Source organism: Taudactylus pleione, unplaced genomic scaffold (genome assembly GCF_031769625.1).
Source record: "Taudactylus pleione unplaced genomic scaffold, aTauple2 ptg000217l, whole genome shotgun sequence".
Classification (NCBI taxonomy): domain Eukaryota; kingdom Metazoa; phylum Chordata; class Amphibia; order Anura; family Myobatrachidae; genus Taudactylus; species Taudactylus pleione.
The window spans coordinates 6,528,146-6,535,902 of record NW_028284619.1 but is presented as its reverse complement, the minus strand read 5'-3'; positions in this window follow the sequence as shown (position 1 = coordinate 6,535,902).

Below are 7,757 nucleotides of genomic sequence, written 5' to 3'. Positions count from 1 at the left end.
AAATATATTGGAAAAATGGGTGAGCGCAGATCCTATCAGCCTATACATGTGTTAATATTTAGACTTATGCCCGGGTCATTGTGTCTAGTGTATTACACATGTTTCATTGTCATAATTTTGGCTGGATGTGTACTACCGCTCTTACTTATGTTTTATGAAGTACAGCTGTAATAAATGTTTTTATCATATAATATTCCTGCTGCATGCTGTGAGGATTACTGGAGATTTGTGAAAGAGATACTACTACGTGATCAAATACAAGTAAGTGTATAGTTAGCCAGTGTTTCCCAAACTGTGTGCCATGGCACCCTGGGGTGCCTCAAGACACTTGCAGGGGTGCCTCAGGTTGGTGGTCCAGCACCAAATCAAATTATTTTTGTTCAATGTAATGTAAATATGTTGACAAACAGAAGCGCAAACCGGTCCACCACCCCATAGCTGGTAAGCACAATTTACTACACTTTACTACTTTAATTTTCTTCTAAATTTCTCAATAACAAACTTTTGGCTTAGGGGTGACGTGGAAACATTGCTGATACTCCAGGGCGCCGTGATTCAAAAAAGTTTGGGAACCACTGAGTTAGCAGATGATCAACAGGGAAGGGATCCCTAATTTTCTACTATTATCACTTTCTGGGCACCATTCATCCTTATGTGGATACATACAGTATAATCACTTGAGGTTCCCTCATAAGTGGGAATTTTTATGAAAGGTCACATTTTTTATATAGACTATGCTATAATGTCTATGTTGTATTTACATTTCATTTAGCGTTGAAAACATTAGAGTCTACGGTTGAAAGAAGTTTCTATCTGCACAGCGGCATACAGTGGAACCAGAAACCAGCATTCAGGGGAGTTTTCCTCACTAATTTTGGATAATTTGAGTATGGTTTACCTGTTATGAACTTGTACCTATTGTTGGAAAGGGACTGAGTGCCATTTACTTGCATATAGTCATTTAAGCTTGAACAGACAGCATTTTATTGTAATGTCTTTTGTTTTAATTGTGAGGTGTGATCTTGAACTTCGAATTGCAAATTTGAAATTCAAACAAGAAATCCAAATTGAACTGGCCCAAAAATCCTGGTTAACTTGTAATATGAGCAAGTTTGAGGCCAAATTTAATAGAATTTCAAAGTAGTAGGCATGACCGTTATGACGCCATTTGTGTCATCATACTCCTTGCACAAACCAATTGAAGTAATTTTTACCAAGGGGCAAGAGGCATCACCAGTGTCATCACTGTGAGTGCGTTACTGGCTTGCCACCCCTACTGCACCAGCCAGTCCACCTCCTCCCTATGCTAACCGCTGGCATGACCAAAGGCAGGTGGTTGTGACCGAGGGTATTGAGGGCAGATGTTCTGGGATGGGGAGGGGCTTGAGACTGTATATCCACCCACAGCCCGGCGCTCCAGAAAGTAAGCATATGGAGATGTCAGAGAGGGAAATTCTCTCTTTCTGCTGCAGTGGCTTTGGCTGTGATTAAAGTGGGTGAATGCTGGAAGCAGATTACTATGGAGGAGGGGATCATGCATCTATTATTACTTGTGGAGGAAGTGAGGTTGTGTCCTGCACTGCCCACTTATCTGATTGGCAGCACTATTCCAGTTTGCAACCCCGGCCCTCATGCCAGGCTCCTCTCCAGGCTTATGGTTCCTACAAATGAAGCAGCAGTCCTCCACATACACCACTATTCATGTCATTAAAACTATCTTATGGTAAGGGGGAAGTACATGTACATCTGGCTGCTGGTGATTGGTGGGCCATGTAGCTAATCAGTAGGCTGCAGTATCATATTCTGCACTGGATAAGTCAGATGTCACATCACTGCAGAGGAATACCCAGTGCACACAGTGCTGCAGTGTAATAGGCTACTTTCAGCTGAGTAATGTAGTAACTGCCCAGTGCCCACTGTGTACTGGGGTATATCTCTGACCTTAACTTACTATGGCTGCCTAGTGCCCACTGTCTTCTGGAATATATTATCTGCTCGCCCATCACTGTGTAATGTAATAGGCCATATGTTGCAGGTGACTGAGGGAGGGGTGAGTGTGACGGCACCATATGTAGGGAGTGATAGAGGTGTGGAGAATGTAACTAACTATATGTAGGGTGTTATTGAGAGTACATATAGAAAAAATGTATATGGGCATGACGAGGCTGTGTGGCATATAAAGGAGAATGAGGAGGCTCTGAGGCATATTAAAGCACATAAGGGCTTTCCTAGACATATATTATAGAGGAAGCTCTTTATTAGAATGGCTAGATAATTGCCTGAAATCTAACAAAGTATTTGTAATCCGACTGTGGTTTTGGCAATAACCCTGGCCATCACCCTGGTCACACCCCTTGTTCGGGGATCTGACAATTAAAAGGTGATAATCCTAGTGCAAACACGAGTAAAAACTGGGCCTGTGGAGCTAGGGTGCCATTTGCCCCGTATGCGAGTACAGACTGTCCAGGGCTGCCACTGCACTGTTCATGACTAAGAGGTAGGTTGATGATATAGTCAGGTAAGTTGAAAGCATAATTTACTTAAGGTCTGGAATCTGTTTATTAAGTGTCCCAGCACAGGCAAACTTCACCTGTAGTTCTTGGGGAGACAGCATAGTACTACATGATGGGTAAGTAATTATTCATCCCAGAGACATTTGGTCTGCATTCCCTCACTACCAGATATAAGAATGGTCTGCATTATAGAGCCATAAGAAATGTGGGGTATGTACAATAATACCACCATGGGATTGGGGTGTGTAGTCTTCAATAAAACCACCAGAGATTGTATGTCTTTATTGAAAAGTCACCATGTGTTTGAGGTCTGTATAGAGAAGCCACCAGAGATTTGAGGTCATCAGAAATTTTGTGGTCTTCATTATTAAACTACCAGAGATTTTTTAAATCAGCATTGTAACACAACAAGTGACACTGGCACCTCCAAGATGATGTTCATAACATATTTCTGTTACATAGTAATCAGTTTATTCATTAGTATGGCAACAATGGTCAAATAATAGTTAAATTCTCCTTTGGTGATCTCTAGCACTATTCTACCTCTCAATTAGATCGGCCAACTCAACCAGCATTGAATGCCAACAGGGACCACAAGTCTTTTATACCGTAAGCTCCTCTCAGCTCTAAAATGATTAACAGAAGTCAAACCCATGTTTTCCTCCCCAGGAGTCTGACACATCCCACCTCCCTTTTAAAAAGGTGATCATTACAGGGGTCCTGTTTGGCTTGTCACACCGTGGACCCTGCTAGCTGTGAGAGTGGATTTTACTAAAAATATGTGGTAAATAACTCATATGACAAAGAGGCCCATTTATCTAAGTGCATTTGAGGTAAATTCCCCCAAAACACCTGTTTTCGGGGGTTTACCTCAAATACTCAGTATCCCCCGAATGTTTGAAGGAGGGACCGCAGCAGGTATCTCCGATACCTGCTGCGATCCCTTCATTGCCGCCGGCAGCCGCCTCCCCCATAGGTTTCTATGGGGGATGCGATGCTGCCAAATGTATCAATATCGGAATGCGAATCTGAAGATAGCGTTAGCCGCTGTGTTCTATGGGCACTCACCGCATTTCAGCTGGCGGAGGGATCTTCCAGATCCCTCCGCTGGCAATGGGCGCCGCTCATGTGCAGTACGCGGGACTGCGCATGCACAGCAGCCCGGAATGCGCTCCGGCCACATCGCAGGGACGGGCTCTTTTCGGAGCCCGTCTCCCTGCATGTGCCGGGTCATACATTCGGCCAGTATGATCGCATTTTGCAATGCGATCATGGGCGGTACTGCATGCCCTGATCGCATTGCAAAATGCGATCCTTAATAAATGGGCCCCAAAGAGTTGTAGGTGCTGACTTGGCCTCCAAATTCCCCAGGTCTAAATCTGATTGAGCATCTGTGGGATGCGTTGGAAAAATAAATCCGTGCCATGGAGTCCCCACCTCGCAACTTACAGGACCTAAAGGATCTGCTGCTAACATCTTGGTGACAGACATCTTCACAGATCTTGTGGGATCCATGCCTCAATGGATCATAGCTGTTTTATCTGACGAAGGGGACCTACACAATATTAGGTAGGTGGTTTAAAGGTTATGGCTGATTGGTGTATAATATGAGTAAAGGATAATACACAACTGAAAAAATATATAATTCTGAAGGCAAATAATGGAGAAGTATGTATGAGTGCAGAATATTACTTCTTCTGATAGGAAAAATTGGGTGTATCGGTGCGCTCATTGTTGAATGTGCATTAGGCACAAAAATGTGTCTCATATTAGGTCCATCAAGGAAACATTAGATTCTATGTTGCAGATTTAGGGGTATTCACAGTGGCTTTAGACCCCTTTTACCTCTACAAGAAACAAACAACTTTAGCTAATAATCCTTGAAGATAGTAGGGATCGGGGATCAGAATAAATTTACAGGGTGAGACTCTATTCCAAGCAATATGTGTGTAATGTCTCCAGTTTTCATTCTGATTGAAGAGGTTTCATAATCAGTAGTGCCCTTCATTTGCTCTTTGCAGACTGTAAGTTTGCAGTTGCATTAGTTGACGTCTCCTGGAACAAACTGGAGGCCAATAAAAAAAAAGGGAATAGGATGTTAGACCAACATTTTATGGACGGCCCGGGATAGGAGTATGCTAGTTGGCAAATATAGAAATGTTATTTCAAGCAGCAGTCTACTATTGTTTTTAAGTCAACTTCATAATGTCAGGATCCGGCCTGGGATCGGCCTTTACTCACTGCTGAACTGGTGTCTTTAGGCTCCGAGGCTTTCAGATGCCAGTGGTACTGGTGGGTTATAGCTGAGGATTTTCCCGGGGTCCGTTTGGACTTCCATGCGTGCGTCCTGACTCTTGTGTTAGCAGGCATGGGCACAGCCATGTTGGTTCATCTCACATGATCAGTCTCCTCCAATGGCAGCCCTGCTAGTCTTCCAGCTGATCCATGATCCAATGACCAGTTGCCTAGGGGTATTTAGGTCCGACTCCTGCAACAGGAAGTTGCTGTTCAACATCGCTGTATGACTGCACGTAGTCTTTCCCTGTGACAACCGTTTCATGTTCCAGAGGCCGTATTTCTATCTTCAGTGTTTCTATCAGTTCACTGGTTTCCTGAATGTCTTCAATCACAACAATTTTAACATATGACACGTCTGTATAGTCAAAATGTCTACATTACAAATCTTAGCATTAGGGCAACTTGTCTACATTTCAAAAGGTTGATCTTATGGCAATGTCTACATGTTCCAAGGAGACAATGTGCATGTCAACATAATGAAGAAGTTGACATACTCTGTTGACATTGTGGAGTCTAGATTATGAATGTCCACAAGTTCTACCGAATCCATATACGGAACATTTTCTGCCATCTGTGATAGCATGCTACCATACTTCACAGCAAACACAATTGGAAAATGTTGACAATTTGCGTCACGCTACAGTAAAACAACACTATTGGGCATTTTAATCATCTCTTATTTTTCACAAAAGCATGTGAAAATTAACATTTTCACATACTTTTGTAAAAAATAAGTGTCAGAGTTATTCCTCAATTTCCAAAAAAGCTTTTTTTTTCAGAACTTGATGGTGTTACTGAACGCCACTTTCAGATGGCTTTCAGCCCCCGATAACCTTCACAGGCTGCTGTTTACACGGCAGCCTGTAAAGATTTATAAGGCAGCCACAGGAGAGGGATATATCCAGATCCCTCCCTGCTGTGTCTGCACTGCAGAGCCCCGAAGCTGAGAGCTCCAGGGCACTGCAGACATGTAACTCGGACTCACTGACCGAACACAGGTGAGCCAGGGAGGGAGAAGATGTGGCCAAATCGGACACCCGCACGGAGGGGGACTGGTGATCGGACACCCACGGAGGGGGTGGTGGAGGGGGTGCCGTATCGGACACCCATGGGGGGGCCGTGGTGGAGAGGGGGTTACATCGGACATCTGTGGGAGGGGGCGCATCGGTCACTGACGGCCGCGGAGACAGCTATACAAGGATGGGGGGTGCACATGCAAGTGATAAGTTTCTCATTTACAATAAACTGCTTCGTAGAAACGCCAGTTATTCGGAAGTGATAGGTTAGGACAGGAGGCATGATGAATGATGATGAATGCCTCCTAAACTGTGTTTGAACTCGCAGCGAGTTCAAACCATAATTATCACAAGTGATAATTATGTTTTGATGAATAGGCCCCTATACCATTGTCACTTGATACCCTCCCACCGCCACCACTTTCCTTAGTAAGCCACATGACCTTTGACTGTAGAAAATCAAGAATGTTGCCAGTAGAGATGTGGGGTTTGCTTCTCCAGTAATCTGAATCCACCCGAATTTCGTCAATCTGGAAAGATCCGAGCCACAATTCTTATCTTCCTGCAGTTCAAGATTCAGATTTTAAATCAGAACTTGGGGTTTTGGATTGCAAAACGGACATGATTATAGCTGTTTTTAAAAACTAATCAATTTAAAAAAAAAAACAGATCCAAAACCAAAACACTTGAGGGTGGTTTTGCAAAACCAAAACAAAGATGAATCCAGATCCAAAACCAAAACACGGGGGTCAGGCTGTTTGGAGTTAAATTTAAGCAGATTTAAGAAAAATTGTATTAAATAAATATTTATTTATTTTAATTTAAAAAAATATATATATTTAACGGTCTTACCAGTTTACTTTTTTAGCTTGGCTAAAAATAAATTGTCCCACAGCATGAAAAGAACATTCGCATATCATTTGCAATTATGATATGAAGGTACAAGGTGACTTTCTGCAAAAAAAAACCTTTTAAACAATTTTCAAACCTTTCAGGAGCTGCTTTTAATTTTCTTTCTTCCCGACGATCACTGTTCTGTTACAATGGTCTCTCTGTTTCTTTCTCTCTCTCTGTCACTCTCTCTCAAATGTGGAAGGAGCACACAAAACATTAGTTTGTCAAATATATGATTAGAGGTTTGTGCAAAAACAGAGAAGGTCAAAGTACAATGGTCTAGTTCTTATTTTTTAACAATGATGGATAAAGTGGAGCGATGCTGGTGCATAACGCATAAGATTTCTGGATCTGGCGGGATGGGAATTTTTTTCAGTAATTTTTTTAGTTCATCATTTTTACCGGCAAAGGATAGCTGTAAAATTACCTGCAAGATAAGAGGTGTGTAGAGGAGGCCTGATTCGGATGTGTTACACAAACCCAATAGTTTACGTGCAAACCCAATGGTGCTGTGTCTGCGCTAAAGATGTGCGCCAACCCCCATGTTTTGGTTTTGGTCTTAGTTCTAATTCATTGTCGTGTTTTGATTTTGGATCTGTTTGTCTGTCTGTCCAGTTATGCATTCGAGCACCCCTGCACCGATTGGGATGAAACCAACGCGAGGTGGTCCAGTTGGATCCTGGCCTGGTTTTAGGGCGGTAAGGGTCCCGGTCGGATGTCCCATTGGTGTACGCTGGGCAGAACTTTGACCCAGGGAGTTTGTTCTGGGCCTTCCACTGGATAGTGTACAATCTCCGAGTGCCGTCTTATATTGCTGTGCTACATGGAAGGAGATATCTCTGAGAAGGCACCATGGGCAAGTTATTTGGCTTTTTTTGTCTGAGTGCCGGACCCTTTGGATTTATATATAATTCATTATTTATTACCAGTTAATGATTGCCAGCTATTTATACAGTACATACTGTACATATTCCATCGTGTCACCAGGGACAGTTTCTCGACATTTCATCATGTTGACATATAATCCATGTCAACA